This window comes from Ovis aries, chromosome 15 (assembly GCF_016772045.2).
Source record: "Ovis aries strain OAR_USU_Benz2616 breed Rambouillet chromosome 15, ARS-UI_Ramb_v3.0, whole genome shotgun sequence".
Lineage (NCBI taxonomy): Eukaryota > Metazoa > Chordata > Mammalia > Artiodactyla > Bovidae > Ovis > Ovis aries.
Genome location: NC_056068.1, coordinates 64,864,356 through 64,883,104, shown reverse-complemented (window position 1 = coordinate 64,883,104; position 18,749 = coordinate 64,864,356). Strand labels below are relative to the sequence as shown.

Genomic DNA, 18,749 nt, shown 5'->3' with positions numbered 1-18,749 from the left:
ATCTCCTGGGAGAGGAAGACCCAAGGGTAGAGGAGACAGGAATCCATCCTAGAGGTATTCCCTGCCACAGAGAATGGCCAATTTTAGGGGAGAAATACCCAGTATTAACTTTTGACAATGTGTGATTGTATGTATAATATTTTCATCTACGAAAGGGAACAAAGTCAAACAATATGAAAGGGTCTAGGATAAGTCTTAAAACGTTGATTTGGGTCCAGTACTTCTTAGCAGCATGGTCTTGGGCAGGTGAGTTTCTTAACCTTTCTGTGCTTTCATTTCCCTAACTACAGATGTAGGCCAGTGATGGTGCTCAATGACAGAGTTGTTGAGAAAAGAAACTGAGGTCACATCTGTGAATGGTTAAGAATTTTATTTGACCTTTAATAAGCACTTTTTTTCCTCCAGTAGTCATGTATGGTTGTGAGAGTTGAACTATAAAGAAAGCTGAGCGCCAAAGAATTGATGCTTTTGAACTGTGGTGTTGGAGAAGACTCTTGAGAGTCCCTTGGACTGCAAGGAGATCCAACCAGCCTATCCTAAAGGAAATCAGTCCTGAATATTCATTGGAAGGACTGATGCTGAAGCTGATTATCCAATACTTTGGCTACCTGATGTGAAAAACTGACTCATTTGAAAAGACCCTGATGCTGGGAAAGATTGAAGGCAGGAGGAGAAGAGGACCATAGAGGATGAGATGGTTGGATGGCATCACTGACTCAATGGACATGGGTTTGAGCAAACTCCGGGAGTTGGTGATGGACAGGGAGGCCTGGTGTGCTGCAGTCTATGGGGTCAGAAAGAGCTGGACATGACTGAGCGACTGAACTGAACTGAACTGAGACACTTTATAAGCATCCTATTGGTACTCTCCTGATGGTCCAGTGGTTAAGAACCCACCTTAGAGTTCAGGGGACACGGTGGACACAGGTTCAGTCTCTGGTTAGGGAACTAAGATCCCACATGCTGTGGTGCTGACACAACCAGAGATGCACTATGTGTACATATATATAGCGTGTGTGTGTGCATGCACGCTCAGTCATGTCCAACTCTTTGTGACCCCATGGACAGTAGCCCACCAGACTCCTCTGTCCATGGGATTTTCCAGGCAAGAAGACTGCAGTGACTTGCCACTTCCTACTGCACAGCATCTTCCCAACCCCGGGATCGAACCCGCATCTCTTGCATCTCCTGCACTGGCAAGCAGATTCTTTACCACTAGCACCACCTGGGAAGACCGCACTTACAGTTACTAAATGCTTCAAAGACACGCTCTCAACTCCACGTTTTCTACCAGCTACTGCTCCATTTCTTTGATTCCTTTGCAGCAACATTTGTTCAAGCACTATTTATCTTCTGTCTCTAATTCCTTTCCCCACACTGTCTCTTGAACCAATGTTTCTCAAGTTTTCTTTTTCCATTTTTGTGTCCCTAAGGAAACTTTCTTGCCTTTTTTTTTTTTTTTTAATTGCTTTCTCCTACTAGTGACATCTGAAAAATCCCATGGACCGAGGAGCCTGGAGGGCTATAGCCCAAAGAGTTAGACACAACTTAATGGCTAAGCAGCCACGACATTTAATAGTGCAGATGTTATATAGAGTTGTTTGTGTACTATATGGTTATCTATATTTTATACACAAAACTTTTAAACAAAAATATTTTTCATCCCCCAAGGATTCGTTTCCCCTCCCTTGAGAGTGCTGTCATCCCCACTGAAAACACGTGTCTTGAATCTACCCCAGCCTTTCTTCTCCCCCACTACGCAATAGTTCCTGTTCAAGGTCAGCTTACTGACCTCCATGTTGCTGAAGTGTGTTAGTCGCTCAGTGGTGACCAACTCTTTGCGACTCCATAGACTGTATCCCGCCAGGCTCCTCTGTCCATGGGATTCTCCAGGCAAGAATACTGGAGAGGGTTGCCATGCCCTTCTCCAGGGGATCTTCCTGACCCAGGGATCGAACCCAGGTCTTGTTGCTGGCCAAAATCTTGACCTTCTCTTCCCACCGCAGCTGAAAGAAAAATACAGAGACACAGTTTGGAGAAAGTAGAAATGTGGCTTTTATTCTCAGCCAGCAGAGAGGGGAAGCCAGTAGGCTCCTGCCTCAAGAACTGCGTCCCCTCCATGAGGAGTCTAGAGGCTTCTATAGGGCAAGGGCTTGCAGTCAGGTGATGAGGAACAAAGGTGATAGGATCTTGATTGCCTCCTCTTGCAGGGTTTCAAAGACAATCATAAACGGGCATCAGTAACCCAGTAATTGAGTCTGGCAGTTCTGTGTTTCTGTGGCCTTCTTTCCCATATGTAACTACAAGGGGAAGGGTGTTGTAAGGGTAAACACCAGATAGGGGGTGTATTTAACAAAGAGTCAAAGGAAAAAAATGTGAATTGTAGCTCTTGCAGAGTTAGTGGGTAGAAAAACAAACTCAGTTACAGACATGTAGAGTTAGGAGCAGTTAAAGTAAAACGACTAGCAATGTTCAGGCCCTGCTCACTGTTCTCTTGATCTTCTTTGTTCTCAGGAAAAGGAAAGAGAAAAACTCATTCCTCTTTTTTCCTTTTCACTGCAACAGTCTCCTGCATTGCAGACAGAATCTTTACTGTCTGAGCCACCAGGGAAGCCCCCATGTTGCTAATCTGTGGTCAATTCTCAGTCCTTAGCTTGCTAGACTTCCCACCAGCATTTGCCGTGGTTGATCACTCCCTCTTCCTTGATATACTTTCTTCTTCACTGGCTTCTGGCACATCCCACTGTCTTGGTTTTTCTCCTAGTCACAGTTGCTCCTTCTCAGTTCCTTGCTGGTCTCTCTCTTCTTGCCTTCCTCTTAATACTGGAGGACCCCAGGGCTTAGTCCTTGATCCTCTTTCTCAACTATACTCACTCCTGTATGATCTCATCAAACATCCTGGCTTTAAGTTCATGTATGTACTCATGATTCCTTACTTTGTGTCTCCACCAAACGTCTCTCCAGGACTCCAGGCTCATGTAATAACTGCTTACTTGGTCCCTCTACTCTGGTGTTTGATGGACCTCCCCTACTAATATATCCAAGATTTAACTTTTGAAATTCTTTCTCCAAACTGCTCTATACAAGATCTTCTCTATTTTCCTCACACTCCACCAATCCATTAGAAAATTCTGATACCAAAATAAATCCAGAATGCTCCTTGGTATTTACCCAAATGAACTGAAACAAACCCACATCCACACAAAAATCAGCGTGGGGGTGCTTACAGCAGCTTTATTTGTAACTGCCAAAACTTGGAAGCAACCAAGATGTCCTTCAGGAGGTGAATGGATAAGTAAACTATGGTACATCCAGACAATGGAACATTATTTAGCACTAAAAATAAGTGAGCTATTAAACCATAAAAAGTTATGGAGGAAGCATAAAAGGATATTACTTATGTGAGAGAAGCCCGTCTGAAAAGGCTACAGACTGTGATCCCCACTGTCCTTTGTGCTATTTTTGTGGGCTTTTCCCCTTCTTTGTCTTTTAGCCACCGCCATTCTGGACTCCTTTTCCTATTCTAACTACCTAACACTAAGTGAGAGAACCCAATCTAAATACAGTGATTCCCACTGTACGACATTCATGGAAAGGGAAAGCTATGGAGACAGTGAAAACGTCACTGCTTGCCAGGGCTTGGGGAAAGAGAGGGATGGATTGGCAGAGCACAGAGGATTTTTAGGGCCGTATCAAGGATGACACTACAATGGTAGGTGTATGTCATTACGTATTTGTCAAAACCCATGAAATGTACAATACCCAGAGTAAACTCTAATGTAAACTATGGACTTTAGGTGATAATGACTGATGTTGAAGCTGAAACTCCAGTACTTTGGCCACCTGATGTGAAGAATTGGCCACCTGATGTGAAGAACTAACTCTTTGGAAAAGACCCCGATGCTGGGAAAGATTGAAGGCAGGAGAAAAAGGGGACAACGGAGGGTGAGATGGTTGGATGGCATCACCAACTCAATGGATATGAGTTTGAGTAAACTCTGGGAGTTGGTGATGGACAGGGAGGCCTGGCATGCTGCGGTCCATGGGATCGCAAAGTCAGACACGACTGAGCGACTGAACTGAACTGAGGCATTAGTGTGAGCTTGTGGTTATAACAAACTGTACCTATGGGGTGCAGGACATTGACAGAGAGAGAGGCTATCCATGTTGGGAAGGGGGCAGGGAATAAATGAGAATTCTCTGTGTTTTCTGTTTAATTTTGCTGTGAACCTAAAACTGTTCTAAAAAAGTCTATTAAAAAATTCAGAATCTGCTGCGAGTTTGGTGAGAGCCACCATCTTAGTCCGTCTCCTGAATGACAATAATTGCCTTCCAACTGGGCTCCTGGAAGGCCTTGTCTCACTAGAGTCTGTGCTTTGCCTAGCGGCCTCAGGGTTCTTGCTAGAACACAGGTCAGAGCATGTTATTCTTTTGCTCAACACCTTCCAATGGCTGCCATCTGACTCAGAGAAAAACCCGAACTCCTGATGGTGGCTTTCTAGGCCTCCCTTTCCCACCCCCTTTCTTCTCCTCTCCCTCTTGTTCACTGTGCCCCAGTCACACTGGCTTCCATGCTGTTTCTCAGACACATCAGGCTCCTGCCTCGCGGCCTCTGTACCAGCTGTTCCCCTGAAGGCCTCTTCTTGCGGTATCCTCAGGACTCCCTCCCTCACTCTGCAAGCCTCTGCTCAAATGTTGCCTTTTCAATGGGACTTTACTGTCTGCTTATTTACAGCTGTAGTGCTTCCACCCCCCCTATATTCTGAGCTCTTTTACCAGCTCTGTTTTATTCATAGCACATCATTATTTAATATACTGTATTGTTTACTTTTTAATTTGCTGTGTGGGCGAAGAATGTCACCTGCCATTTCAGTCAACAAAAGATGTGGCCATCAAGCCATCAGCCACTGTAGCCTCTCTCCCCTCCCGAGTATGTACCCTGAGGGGATTCAGGATGGAGAAAAAAAAAAGGATGCTGGCCCTAGATAGCTAAGGTGCATATCAAAGGAATAATTTCATTAAGCCCAGTCTCTTGCATATTCCTCTACATGGAAAAGCAGTAAATTCATTCATTTGAGATGTCTGACTTTTTCTTTAATTAGCAGTAATCTTTTGATGTTTGACTTCCTGATTTGTTTTGTTTGCAGAAACTTCAGTATATCTTGGCTTCTTCCTTAACTCCTTGGAACAGTCCCTCTGAGCTATTTGAGAAGCTATAACCCTGGGCTTCCCTGGTGGCTCAGAGGTTAAAGCGTCTGCCTCCAATGTGGGAGACCCGGGTTCGATCCCTGGGTCGGGAAGATCCCCTAGAGAAGGAAATGGCAACCCACTCCAGTATTCTTGCCTGGAGAATCCCATGGCCTGGTAGGCTACAGTCCATGGGGTCGCAGAGAGTCAGACATGACTGAGCCACTTCACTTCACTTCAATCCTTGCTTAGGTTTTCTCAGGAGGTGCTAGTGGGAAAGAACTCACCTGCCATTGTAGGAGATGTTAAGAGATGTGAGTTCTATCCTTGGGTCAGGAAGATCCCCTGGAGGAGGGTGCAACAATCCACTCTAGTATTCTTGCCTGGAGAATCCCATGGACAGAGGAGCCTGGTGGGCTACAGTCCGCAGGGTCTCAGAGTCGGGCACGACTGAGCGGCTTAGCGCTCACTCACTCATCCCTTGCTTAAGTCCTCAGTAAGTCTGCTGGTTAAAACATAATTCCCAACTTTTAGGCTGTGCGTCTGTTTTTCAGTGGACCGTTTTTTATTTGGTCACCCACTGACAAAATAAAAGGCCCATGAAGACAGTTAAAGTCTGTCTGTTCTGTTTGCTGCTGAATCCCAAGTCCCTAGAACAGTGTGCACGTGTATGGTCAGTTGTGTCTAACTCTCTGCTGCCCCATGAACTGGCTCCTCTGTCCATGAGATTCTCCAGGCAGCAATACTGGAGTGGGTTGCCATTTCCTCCTCTAGAGGATCTTCCCCACCCAGGGATCGAACCCACATCGCCTGCATCTCCTGCATTGGCAGGTGGATTCTTTACCACTGGGCCACCTGGGAATCTCCTCCCTAGAACAGTGCACGGCACATATGAGGTGCTCAGTCAGAAGCTGTTGAATAAATGAGAGTCTCCCTACTGCCTCTGACTCCAGACCTTCCAGGGATGGTCTAGGCAATACAAGCAAATAATTATATTGGGTTGACCAAAAAGTTTGTCTGGGCTTTTGCATAACATCTTATGGAAAACTTAAATGAACATTTTGGCCAGCCCAAGAAATTAAGGCAGTTCTTGTATTTTACTATGCTGTAATTCTGTTGCTTATACACTTCAGTAAAAGGCTGCTACATACAATTTTAACAGTACTTGGAAGGACCGAAGTAATGGGGTGTTCGGTGAAGAGCAGGTAGGATGGAGAGAAGACAAGAGAAAAAGGATGTCAGTCAGGGAATGAAGAGAAATAATTCCACAGAAACACCAACTCAGTAAGAATGACCAGAAGAAACATCTGGTCCCAAAGAATCCTTGGAGTCATTAGAATAATAGCGTATATTGTTATTGCCTGTTCATATACTATGCTAGTTGAGTGAAAACTGAAAGGGCCCCCATCCCACTAAGGCTGGAAGCCTTGCTGATATCTAGACAGCAGTTGTCTTGATGAAACGTTGAAGAATTGCTCTGATTCTTCATTTTATTTGGCTGATGTAAGTATAACCAGGGATATGCTCTCTAATAACTGTTCTCCAGGCTTCAATTTTCTTCTTTTTTTCCATCGCTTTTATGAGATGATCTCAGTTCTGGTGTGCTTAGTTGCTCAGTCATCTCAGACTCTTTGCAACCCCATGGACTGTAGCCCTCCAGGCTCCTCTGTCCATGGGATTTCCCAGGGAAGAATACTGGAGTGGGTTGTCATTTCCTATTCCAGGGGATCTTCCCAACCCAGGGATCAAACCCGCATCTCTTGTGTCTCCTGTGGTGGCAGGCGAATTCTCAGTTCTGGTAGCTGGGACCAAAGGTGTAGGGGGAAGAAAATGGGTCATTGTGGGATTGAGTGAAATTCTGCAGGATCCAATCCTTCTGATCCAGGGACCACCTCCACTCATTCCGGATGCAGTGACTGAAAACTCTAGGACTCAGACTCCAAGGCAGAGCCGGCCTTCTCAGCTGATTTTACATCAGTGCAAGTATGTTTCCTTCTGGCTAAAATGCCTCAGATTGCAGGTCTGGAACATGTATTAGTGGAGTAATGTCTGGGGAGAAAAAGACGATAACACGGAAACACTGACTGCTATGGCAACAGTTGGAATAATAAACAACACTTTTTTCCCCTAGGAAAATCATAGAGTTTGGCCTTGTGGCAACTTTAGGAAAGGAAATAAGTTATACCCAAGTTAGATCTTATGTTTGGCTAGATTTTTCCCCCCGGGTTGAAGACATTTGCTAAGTGCTTTATTGGGCAAATGGAGGATGTTATACGTCATTCAAAACTCATATGTCTTTCTAGAAAATTTTTTAAACAAAAGAAACTCAGAATGTATGAATTGAAAAGTCAAAATTTCCCTCCCCCTTCTCATTCTTCCTCTTTTGGGGGTAACCACTGCACTAGGGATTGTTGTAAAATTTCTCTACATATACAAGTATATTACTAACTGGTTTAGGTTTTTGGTTTGTTTGTTAATAATTAAGTGGGTGAAACTTGGTAGGGTGCAGTCAGCAATTAGTATAATTCCCCCTCCCATTTCTTGCTTTGAACAAACTCAAATGAGTTCCCTTTCAGCATCTCAGATGGTCTCATAGATTTCTGACAACTGGCAAGTATTCAACAGTCCAGGCCAGTATAAATTGAAACTTTATAATCTCTCATCGAATTCAGTTTCTTTCCCCACCACCCTCCCAGGATGCCTGGCCCCAGCTCAGTGCTGACCTGTTGTGGGAGGAAGAGTGGCTGTGATGTGATCCGGTCTTTGACCCTTCCTGCATCGCCACGTCCTTTGTGGCCTTTGTCTCCTGCAGTATGGGGAAGAGGGAATTAGAAAAAAAAAGAGGGGGTCTTATTTGACTGGCACTGTTGTAACCTGTGTGGTTGATGCCCAAATGTCAGCTCTTCAGAGACCCCAGGCCCTTTACTCTATAGAGAAATCAATCTCTTTTATACCATTTAATGAGTTATAGCTCCTAAACTTGCACCATAATAATTCATGCTTTCAAACTGTGGTGTTGGAAAAGACTCTTGAAAGTCCCTTGGGCTGCAAGGAGATCAAACCACTGAATCCTAAAGGAAATAAACCCTGAATATTCATTGGCAGGACCGATGCTGAAGCTGAAGCTCCAATACTTTGGCCACCTGATGCGAAGAGCTGGCTCATCAGAAAGACCGTGATGCTGGGAAAGATTGAAAGCAGGAGGAGAAGGGGACGACAGAGGATGAGATGATCGGATGGCATCACTAACTCGATGGACATGAGTTTGAGCAAGCTCCAGGAGGTGGTGAAGGAGAGGGAAGCCTGGCGTGCTGCAGAGCATGGGGTTCCAAAGAGTCAGACATGGCTGAACGACTGAACGACAACAATGAAAACTTGCGCCCTACCTTGTGTGCCTTCCTTCTCCAGTCATTATGAAAGTATATTTGTCCAGGTAGGATGATAGAACATGTTTTCTTTCTTTTTATTTAGCTTGATTCATGCTTTAAAAATATTTAGACATAGGATATGTGGGCCTCCCTTTGTACTCTTGGTCTGGGACCTGGAAATATTAGGGGATGTCATGGTTCAGCCCATAGGAAACTCATGCCTCATGACATGCTCAACCTTGAGAGTTCAGATGGGTTCTGCTGACACCTTCCCTCCTCTCTCCAGCCTCACAGCGAGCCTCAGCCAGCCTCCCATCTCTTTGCCTCTTCAGGCTAGTGTCTCTCTCCCTGTCCATACCCCCAAACTCTGAGCGCTGCCTTTCAGATTCTTCCAGAACCCTTTCACCCTCTGTTTTAGGTAGCAATACCTAGTGGTGAGCTTGTGTACAGACAATGTACATTAGGCTGAAGGATGAGAGGTAGCTGCTTCTCCTGGCAGACAGACGCACCTACACTCCATGAGTGGTTCTCCCGGGGAGCATCTCCCTCAGTCTGAAGGGGAAAGGAGGAAAAACACGACTTTGCTCTCTACTCCCATGGATTCCCTTCCGAAGATATTCTCTGCTGAATCTCAGCCTTTTCTTATATGACCTGGAGGTGGATGAACAGGATGCATGGGGAAGGGCACCTCCTGGACGCCCTGTGTGGATGTGTCTAGAACTTCTCTTAGAACGTGTGTGTCTTCATCACTTAAGCCTAAACCTTGTACTTTAGTGGAATACAGAGACAGTGGGAAAAGCCCTACCGGGTAACCTTTTACATTTGCACATCTACTCATTTGTTGATTATTTATTGAGCCCTAAACTTGCCTTTTTCATTTGGATGGCCATTTATACGTTCTTTTAACAGCTACATAAGATTTCATGTGGTACATATGTCTGTACCATAATTTATTTAACCATTCTCATATTGACAGTTATTTAGGCAGGTTTTTATATATAGCAAGAAAAACTGCAATGAATAATCCTTTATTATATATCCTGTGCCCTTTTATAAATATTCTTAGAAGTGTGATTGCTAATCTACAGGGTCCACAGATTTTATATTTGGTAGGAAGCACATTTTGTTTAATTGGTGGAGTCAAATTATCCTTCAAAAAGCTTCAGCAATTTACACTCTTACTAAAGTATCTTTCCCTAAACCCTTGCCTACACTGAATAGTGTCACTCTAATCTAATCAGTGACAAATTCTATCTCTTTGCCCTTTTAATTTGGTTTTCCCAAATCACTAATGAAGATGAATACCTTGTATATACTTACTAGCCATTTGCAATTCTGTGAATTATGTTTGTATCTTTTGATTACTTTTTAAAATAATTTTGTAAAAGTATTTATTGAACTTGTTACCATATTGCTTCTGCTTTATATTTTTGGTTTTTCCATCCTGAGGCATGTGGCGTCTTAGCTCCCTTAATAGGGATTGAACCCACACCCCATGCATTGGAAGGCAAAGTCTTAACCACTGGACCACCGGGGAAGTCCCTAGATGACTCTTTTAATGTTTAGAATTCTCTGTTTCAGTCATAACTGCTTGACCTTAACACATGTTGCAAATATTTTTTCTCTGTTATTCTCAAGATGCTTTAATCATAAATAGATTCTTGAGGCCAAAGGATTCTTTTTGTTGACTTGAGTTAGTACCTCCAAAAAAACAGAGTAATGAATTATATATTAGTCAACAAGTTTACTATAACAAATTATCCCCAAATCTCTGTAGCTTCATTCAATGAAAGTTTATTTTTCAGTTTTGCAACACCCCAGCATGGGTGTTCCGGATCAGCTCTTTTCCAAGTGACTCGTGGATCCAGGATCCTTCTACTTTGGGCTCTGCTCTAAATTCTTGACGTCTTCTCCATTTCAGCTGGCAGATGGAGAAGGAAAGAGCAGAGAATTTCACTGGATGTTTTATAGGCCAGGCCTAGAAGTGCCTGGCCTATGCATCACTTTCTCCCTTATTCCTTTGGCCAGGGCATAATCATATTATGAAGAAGACTAGGAATGAGGTCTGGGTCTGAGCCTGCAGAAGCCTCTGCTGCAGTAAATGGTGCAGACCGACATCTCAGCAAATACACTTCTACACAACTCATTGTGTTACTAAAGGAAGTCTAGTGACTCTTGAAAGGAGAGCATAGGGTGATCCTTACCAAACAGGTTTCAACACATAGAGTGCTGTCTGAATGTCAAGCATCATGAGTCCAATGACATCTTACCTCTCTTCGTTATGAAACACAATTTGAAGTCTTCTTCAAAGGGGATATGGAGTCTTCTGAATTCTTCTATAAGAGGAAAAAGAATTCTCTCTCTCTCAATCCTAAAACATTTCTGGAGATTTCCTTGCCCTTCTCAGACTCAGAGGCTTTGAGCTGGGGGATTGGTGCAAGGGCTGGGAAAAGGCATCTCCAGTGGGGGAAGGGGGCAGTTGGCTGAGAGCTCACAAGGCAAGCTAGAGCTGGGGTGGAATTGAAATAAATAAGTTTCCGGGTTGGGGGAAATCATTGTGAGGGTTGCTGAGTGGTGAGCTTTGGGAATGTAACTTTTGTAAGGGGTGACCTTAATGACAGATTAGGGCAGGGGGAGGGGAAGGCAAGAACAGTCTGGAGCATGGATTTCTGATCCAGGTTTCAAATGGGAAGGAGAGGGCAAATGCTAAGACTGGTGATGGAAGCAGCATTCAGAATTGTTCCCCAACAGTGACAGCAGGAATTCCAGACAAAACGTTTAATCATCTTCAGCAGCCTTGACCAAGATAGCCCTTGCACACCTTGGCCGTTGTGATATTCTCTAAACCCAAGCCTTTATGTCATTAGGAAGCAGTGCCTCACCACCTGGACCACCTTCAGGGCTTATCTTGGGGTGCTGTTTGGTGCTCTGGCTCTGAAGATACTTGGCTAGTTGGAGAAGTGCTATGTGGACATTCAGCACCAGGATGAGAGTGAATGCCCTCCGGCCTCATGACCAGTGATCCCATTCCATTAGATGTGCTGTTGAGGCCAGCAAGAGTCACAGCCTGTTTTTTTTAAAATAAGCGGTAATTAGTTCCAGGACCAATCAAAAGAAGACAGCAACGTCTCCCCAGACTTCTCAGGTTCCAGTAATGTTCCTGACCTTGGGCAAGTTGCCTTCTCTCCCTGGGACTGTTTTACCATCTGAAAAAAATGGGGCAGAGTCTGTGGGGGTGATTTCTCTTCCAGCTCTGACTTTCTTAGAAGCTAAATACAAGAAGTAAATACCAGAGTTTTCAGGAAAAGAGGGGTTCTGTCCCAAAGTGATCAGCATGGTCTTCCCACTGGTGAGTTCATATATAACCCAGTAGTCTTTTTGATGCCCTAGACTGCTCAAGGGCTTTAAAGTCTTCCTCATCACTCACACTGCAAGACAAAGCTGTCCCAGGGGGATGCTTTGTGCTCTGTTCACGAGGCCTCACTGCCTGGTACCCCTCCATCCCCCAATCCTACCACATCACTCATTTCTTTCTTGTGGCCTCTCCCTGTCTGAGTCATCCTTTCAAATAAACCCATGTTGATGGTGCCCTGGCTTTAAATTTTGGCTTCCTATCACGAGGTCTCCCATTCTCTCTGAAACAATATACTGGAATCCCAGGTGTCCCCATGGAGAGAGAAATTGGATAGTTGTTGTGTATCACAGCACTTGTCCTGATTTTTCTGTTTGACCAAACTTCAGAGGGTGGCAGATGATGGTCAAATAAAGTTTAGCTCTGAGAGGCCAAGAATCAGCTCTGTGAGAAGGTGATGTGAGTTAATGGCCTTTCCATTGGCTAGGGATTTAGTAGAAGTAGAACATGTACATTGTGGGTCCTGAGGCTACCTTGGAGAATTCATTTACCACATATTTTGCTAAGATGAGAGGAGCTTGACAATCAGATATACATGGGTAGCAGCCAACAGGATCTTGGAACCAGACAGGAAGAGATCCTAGCTGATGTTCCAGTCCAGCCTTGATCTACTATTCTTTGAAGTTGGTTTTTAAATTTATTGATTTATTATTTTTTGGCCCTGCTGTGCACAGTATGTGGAATCTTAGTTCCCTGACCAGGGATTGAACCCATGCTCCCTGCAGTGGAAGTGTGGTATCTTAACCACAGGACCACAGGAAAGTCTCAAAAATAATCAGTATTTTCAGGTCTAGGATATTCCTATAATTACCAAAAAAAAAAAAAAAAATTCAAGATGCGCTATTTGGGGCCTTATATGGGGCTGGGAGTAATCATGATGATTGACAGAACCCTGAGCCTATTTTTCCTTATTCCACCCAGCCCCTTCTATGTCAACAACCAGGAAAGGACACTTTTGTGGAGGGAAGTGTGGTATTGGTTAATTAATTTCTGTAGCATGGCTGGCATATGCTGATACCACTCTCTGCTCTGACCAGACCTTGATTTCCTCCACTTCATAGGGGCACATCTGGAAAAGAAAAATGAATCTACCAACCCAGAGAGACAATTGTGGGAGAGAAGCTCCCATGTGGCTAGACAGAATTTTCTAGAAGAACTTTCTCATCTAGGAAACCTATCCTGGGCTATGGCTGGGTGAAGCACAAGCTGGAATCAAGATTACCGGGAGAAATATCAATAACCTCAGATATGCTGATGGGCTCGAAAATCACTGCAGATGGTGACTGTAGCCATGAAATTAAAAGACGCTTACTCTTTGGAAGAAAAGTTATGACCAACCTAGACAGCATATTAAAAGGCAGAGACATTACTTTGCCAACAAATGTCCATCTAGTCAAGTCTATGGTTTTTCCAGTGGTCATGTATGGATGTGAGAGTTGAACTATAAAGAAAGCTGAGCGCTGAAGTATTGATGCTTTTGAACTGTGGTGTTGGAGAAGACTCTTGAGAGTCCCTTGGACTGCAAGGAGATCAAACCAGTCCATCCTAGAGGAAATCAGTCCTGAATATTCATTGGAAGGACTGATGCTGATGCTGAAACTCCAATACTTTGGCCACCTTGTGTGAAAAGTTGACTTGCTTGAAAAGACCCTGATGCTGGGAGGGATTGGGGGCAGGAAGAGAAGGGGACAACAGAGGATGAGATGGCTGGATGGCATCACCAACTCAAGGGACATGAGTTTGAATGAACTCCAGGAGTTGGTGACGGACAGGGAAGCCTGGCAGTGCTGCAGTCCATGGGGTCACAAAGAGTCAGACACGACTGAGCCACTGAACTGAACTGATCTGAACCCTGGGCTATGGCCTTGATGAGAGCAGGGTCCATGTCTTAGCATCATTTCTGGTGCACCCTGGGTGGCAGCATAGGGAATGAACAGGTGAATCTGGGGCTGCCTCCCCAGTGTCCATGATGAATGCTCCTGGGACTGAGATGCTCTCTTTGTAAGTAAAGCCCTACAGTGCTTGCCCCACAATTCAGCACATACTGTCCTATTCTGTTGTTTTCTAAATCTTACCCCATTCCTTACTATTTGCATTGAACATGGTGTTTGAAATCTAGCCTGATTCCTAGATGTAGATTATGGTTTCTGACTGCTGTGTAATATTTCATTACATATTTATACCAAACTCTCTAGAGATGGATATCTAGGTTGCCTCCGGCGACTAATCAACTCCCAGCCACCCCCAGGCTCACAGTATGTCCTCGTACTTGTCTTCTTCCAAAACGCCATCTGACTTTAGTTGTTAAGTGTTTACTTGAATGGTTTCAATCAGAGTCATTGCTTTCTTAACTAGTGTGTAAATTCCTTTCGAGCAGATAATCACAGTCTCTACCTGTTAGGTGCTTTTGGGTATAGATGAAATTATGTGTTATGAAGTGCTTAGCACATTATCTGGCAAGCAGAAAATTCTCAGTAGATGGTATAATCCCTCCAGAGCCTAGAACACATTAGGACTTTAATAAGTACCAATTACAATAATGAATGTTTAATCACCTCTGGTGATCTGGGGTCTCCTTCTTCATAAAGCTTGGTCCCAGAACACTTAAAACATGAGGTGTTCAGGAGGCAGTAATTACGAGTGTCACCATTAATCCTCCCAAATTATTCCCCTTTTACAGATGATAAAACTGAAACTCAGAGAGGTTTAGCGTCTTGCTTATGATCATTCAGCATCGTTCATGGCAGAACTGGGGCTGAAACCCTGGTCTAACTCCAAAGATTTTGCTTTTAACCACTCTGCTATATCACCACCCCTGAGCAAGCACGCTTAGATTATTACTATTTCAGCAACCGTAGCTTTTATTTTCTCTGTGTGTGGATAACAAAGAATTTAAAATTCAGTTAATGCTTACTGAGACCTCACATGTGCAGGGCCCTGCCAGGACCATGTTTAAAGGACATTTGTTTAAATTACTGAAAGATGCTCCCTGGGTGGATACAGCAGTGGGCGCATGGCTTGGTGAGTAGAAGCCAGGCTGGATTCTGCCCTCTGCTTGTTCCCTACCCTGGCGCCTGTGTGCAGTACACAAACTGCCCAAATGTGTGTCATACCCCTGGGAATATGGCACGTATTTCCTCAAAGCCATGTCATTAAATCTTCTCCACAACAGTCCTATGGGGCAAACACATTTCCGCTGGACAGTTGAAGAGACCAAGGTTCAGAGCTGCAACATTTCAAGGCGACATGATCTTAAGGTATACAGATCCAGGGTTCAAATGGGAGTCCTTTGGCATCAGATCCACAGACTGGCAAGCATAAAGCAGTGTGATGGAGTTCCTTCCATGTAGGGAAGCAAAAGAGATTCAGGAATCACTGGGCAGAATCTGCCAAGTTTGACAACTACTGCTGAGCCGATCCTCATGCTTTGATGTAGCTGCCTCCCCAGTGAGTGATGGATGTGGTCCCCCATTGGAACTCCAGAGGAGACGAAGTTCCAGACAGGCTGAAACCGTCTGGGGAGAGATCACCAGTGAGCATAGCACTGCGGAATGTGAATGCTTGAAGGCTGTTATGAGCTCCTGGAATAGGCTTCAGGTTTCAGGGCCCATACGGCTTCCACTGCACAAGGGATTAGGAAATATATTTACCTGTAGGTACAGAGTAGCACATGCTCAACCGAGGACCAAGAGATCTAGCCAGTGGCTCAGTGGAGAGGGACAGGCTTCTGGGTAGTGAGGTTACGATGAGGACCCCAGAGAAAGTCACACTGGGCTTGCCCTCTGGCACTTATGAGCCAACCTCTCAGAGCCTTGGTGTTCTCATCTCCTCCCTTATTCTTCTATGATTTTTTCTAGTCCTTTGGAGACTGAGCTTATGATCTTCCTGAAGATACACCTATCTCCCAAGGTCAGATCAGGACCTCTGATTTTTGAATGTTTTATGAAATTATTATCTAAGAATGAAGTCTACCCTTCCATGTTCATGATAGCATTAATCACGATAGCCAGGATATGGAAGCAACTTCAGGACCTGTTGACTGCTGAATGGAAAAAGAGAATGTAAGATATATAAAAATAAGTAAGTAAAGGGTATAAAACGTGAAATGAAAGTGAAAGTTGCTTAGTTGTGCCTGACTGTTTGTGACCCCATGGACTATTCAGTGCATGGAATTCTCCAGGCCAGAATACTGGAATGTGTAGCTGTTCACTTCTCCAGGGATCTTCTGAATCAAGGGATCAAACCCAGGTCTCCCGCATTGCAGGCAGATTCTTTTTTTCACCAGCTGAGCCCCCAGGGAAGCCCAAGAATGCTGGAGTGGGTAGCCTGTCCCTTCTCCAGGGGATCTTCCCAAACCCAGGGATTGAACCAGGGTCTCCTGCATTGCAGGCAGATTCTTTACCAGCTAAGCTACCAGAAAAGCCAAATAAAGTGTATATAAATATGATATTCGTATATATATTCAGTTCAGTTCAGTTCAGTCGCTCAGTCATGTCCGACTCTTTGTGACCCCATGAATCACAGCATGCCAGGCCTCCCTGTCCATCACCAACTCCCAGAGTCCACCCAAACCCATGTCCATTGAGTCGGTGATGCCATCCAACCATCTCATCCTCTGTCGTCCCCTTCTCCTCCTGCCCTCAATCTTTCCCAGCATCAGGATCTTTTCAAATGAGTCAGCTCTTTGCATCAGGTGACCAAAGCTTCAACATCAGTCCTTCCAATGAATATATATATATAACATATATATCTGAATGTTTACTATTCAGCCTTTAGAAGAGGAAATTTTGTCATTTGAAACAGCATAAATGAATCTAAAGGGCATTAAGCTAAGTGAAGTCAGACAAGGAAAGACAAATAACTCACAGTATCACTGATATGCGGAATCTTTTTTAAAAAATTGCCAAACTTTAGAGTAGAGAGGGGCTGGGGGGTGGGAGAAATAGGGAGGGGTTGGTTAAAGGGTACAACTTTCAGCTATAAGATGAATAAAGTCTGAGGATCTAATTATAAGACAGTGACTAGAGGTGATAACACCACTGCATGATTGAAATGTGCTTAGATATTCTCTCTCACACACACAAATGATAAATATGTGAGGTGCTGGGTGTACTGATGAACTCTAGCATGGGAATCCTTTGACAATGTGTGTGTATATCAAATCATCAGGTGGCGCACTTTATATATCTTCCAATTTTGTCCGTTACATGGGCCTCCCTGGTGGCTCAGTGGTAAAGACTCTACCTGCTAATACTGGAGACCAGAATTTGATCCTTGGGTTGGGAAGATCCTCTGGAGAAGGAAATGGCAATCCACTCCTGTATTCTTGCCTGGGAAATCCCGTGGACAGAGGAGCCTGGTGGGCTATAGTCCATGGGGTCACAAAGAGTCAGACACGACTGAGCAGCTGAGCACACGTGCCCATCTAGGTAAAGCTGCGGGGAGTTCAGTGGTGGGCCAGGGGAGAATGTTTCTCTAAAGCATCCAGGATTTTTCTGCCAGTGAAGGAGATGTGTGTTTGGATGGGCTGTTCTCAAGATACTCCGCAGGTATTCCTTCCCTCTGAAACTGGGGACTCCCCCATCACACACACACGCACACGCGCGCACACACACACACACACACACACACACACTGTTTGGGGTGCTGGAAATGTCATAATAATTCCTACTTCAGGGGAGTTTATTTACATTTAAAGGGAGACAGACTAACAAGTTTTTATAATCCTAATAAGAGCTAAAATAGGCACGAGAACACTGGAGGAATCAGAGAAGACTTCCTGGAGGAAGTAATATCTAAGCTGAGTCCCAAAGGATGAGTAAAAGGTTGAATGGGAAGCAAGTTCCAGGAGCACGGCACAGTCTGTGCAAAGATCCAGAGCAAAACCAGCAAAGCCAGGTGGTTTCGAGGAACAGAAAGACTGGGAAACAAAAGACCTCACACAGTTGGCTTGTCTGTTTTGCTACATTCAGGCTTTTGGCCTTTTCTGTGGGGCACCAGGAGGGCAGGAAGGAATTTGAACAAGGATTAACATGCACTGAAGTTGAGAAAGATTGCTTTGGCCTGATGCAGAGGCAGGGAGGGTGGGACAGAGACTGCATGAGGGGAGATTTGTTAGAAGGCTATTCAGATGTGGGATTATTTAAGGAAACCTAAAAGCCCAAGTCTAACTGTGCCCATTAGAAGAAAAGCCTTTCTCCTTCCACCCCAGAGGAGCTGCCTTTGGAACCTTTGGAATCTCTAGGATCTTGGAGGCCAGTGAGAGCCTCAGTCCTCCAGGCTCCCCCTGTATAGCAAGAGTGCTCCAAAGTGCCCCATTCCTTCCCCTTCCAAGAATCTTTCCTCCCAGCATTCCTGCAGCCTCCAGACTGATCATGTGTATTTCTTCCTATGCCCTTCCGTTTCACCTCTGACTCTCCTCTGATCTTCTCTTGACCTCCCTGGGGCAGACACAGAGATAAATCTGTTGGATTCTTCGCAGGAGAGTTAGTCTCTTTCCCAGCTCTGGCCTGACACATTCCCTAGCTCAGCAGGGCAGAAGCAGCCCCTTCACTCTGGTCTGGGACCGGGCAGAGGGGCAGGGAAGGAGCTCGGATTGCCAGAAGGTCTTTCTGTGATTCCAAGACAGAAAGAGGAACAGATTCTGGTCCCTTCCATCAGTAGCATAGTGCCCTGTCTCATGGTTCTCAACACAGACTGCAGACTAGAATTGCCTTCTGGGGGACTTAAAAAAAAAATACTGCCTGGTTCCTCAGAGATTCTGATTTAACTGTCATGGGATA

The 18,749-nt window shown here is 44.7% G+C and overlaps 1 protein-coding gene across 1 annotated transcript in view; it reads left to right on the top strand.

Annotated features, from left to right (window-relative positions):
• The window catches only part of PAMR1 (peptidase domain containing associated with muscle regeneration 1), a 193,211-nt gene that overhangs the window by 65,501 nt on the left and 108,961 nt on the right, over positions 1-18,749 (top strand). Inside the window, exon 3 of the mRNA XM_012096235.5 lies at positions 8,293-8,620. The gene's annotated coding sequence lies outside the window, so the exon portion shown is untranslated. The remainder of the gene's footprint in view (positions 1-8,292; positions 8,621-18,749) is intronic.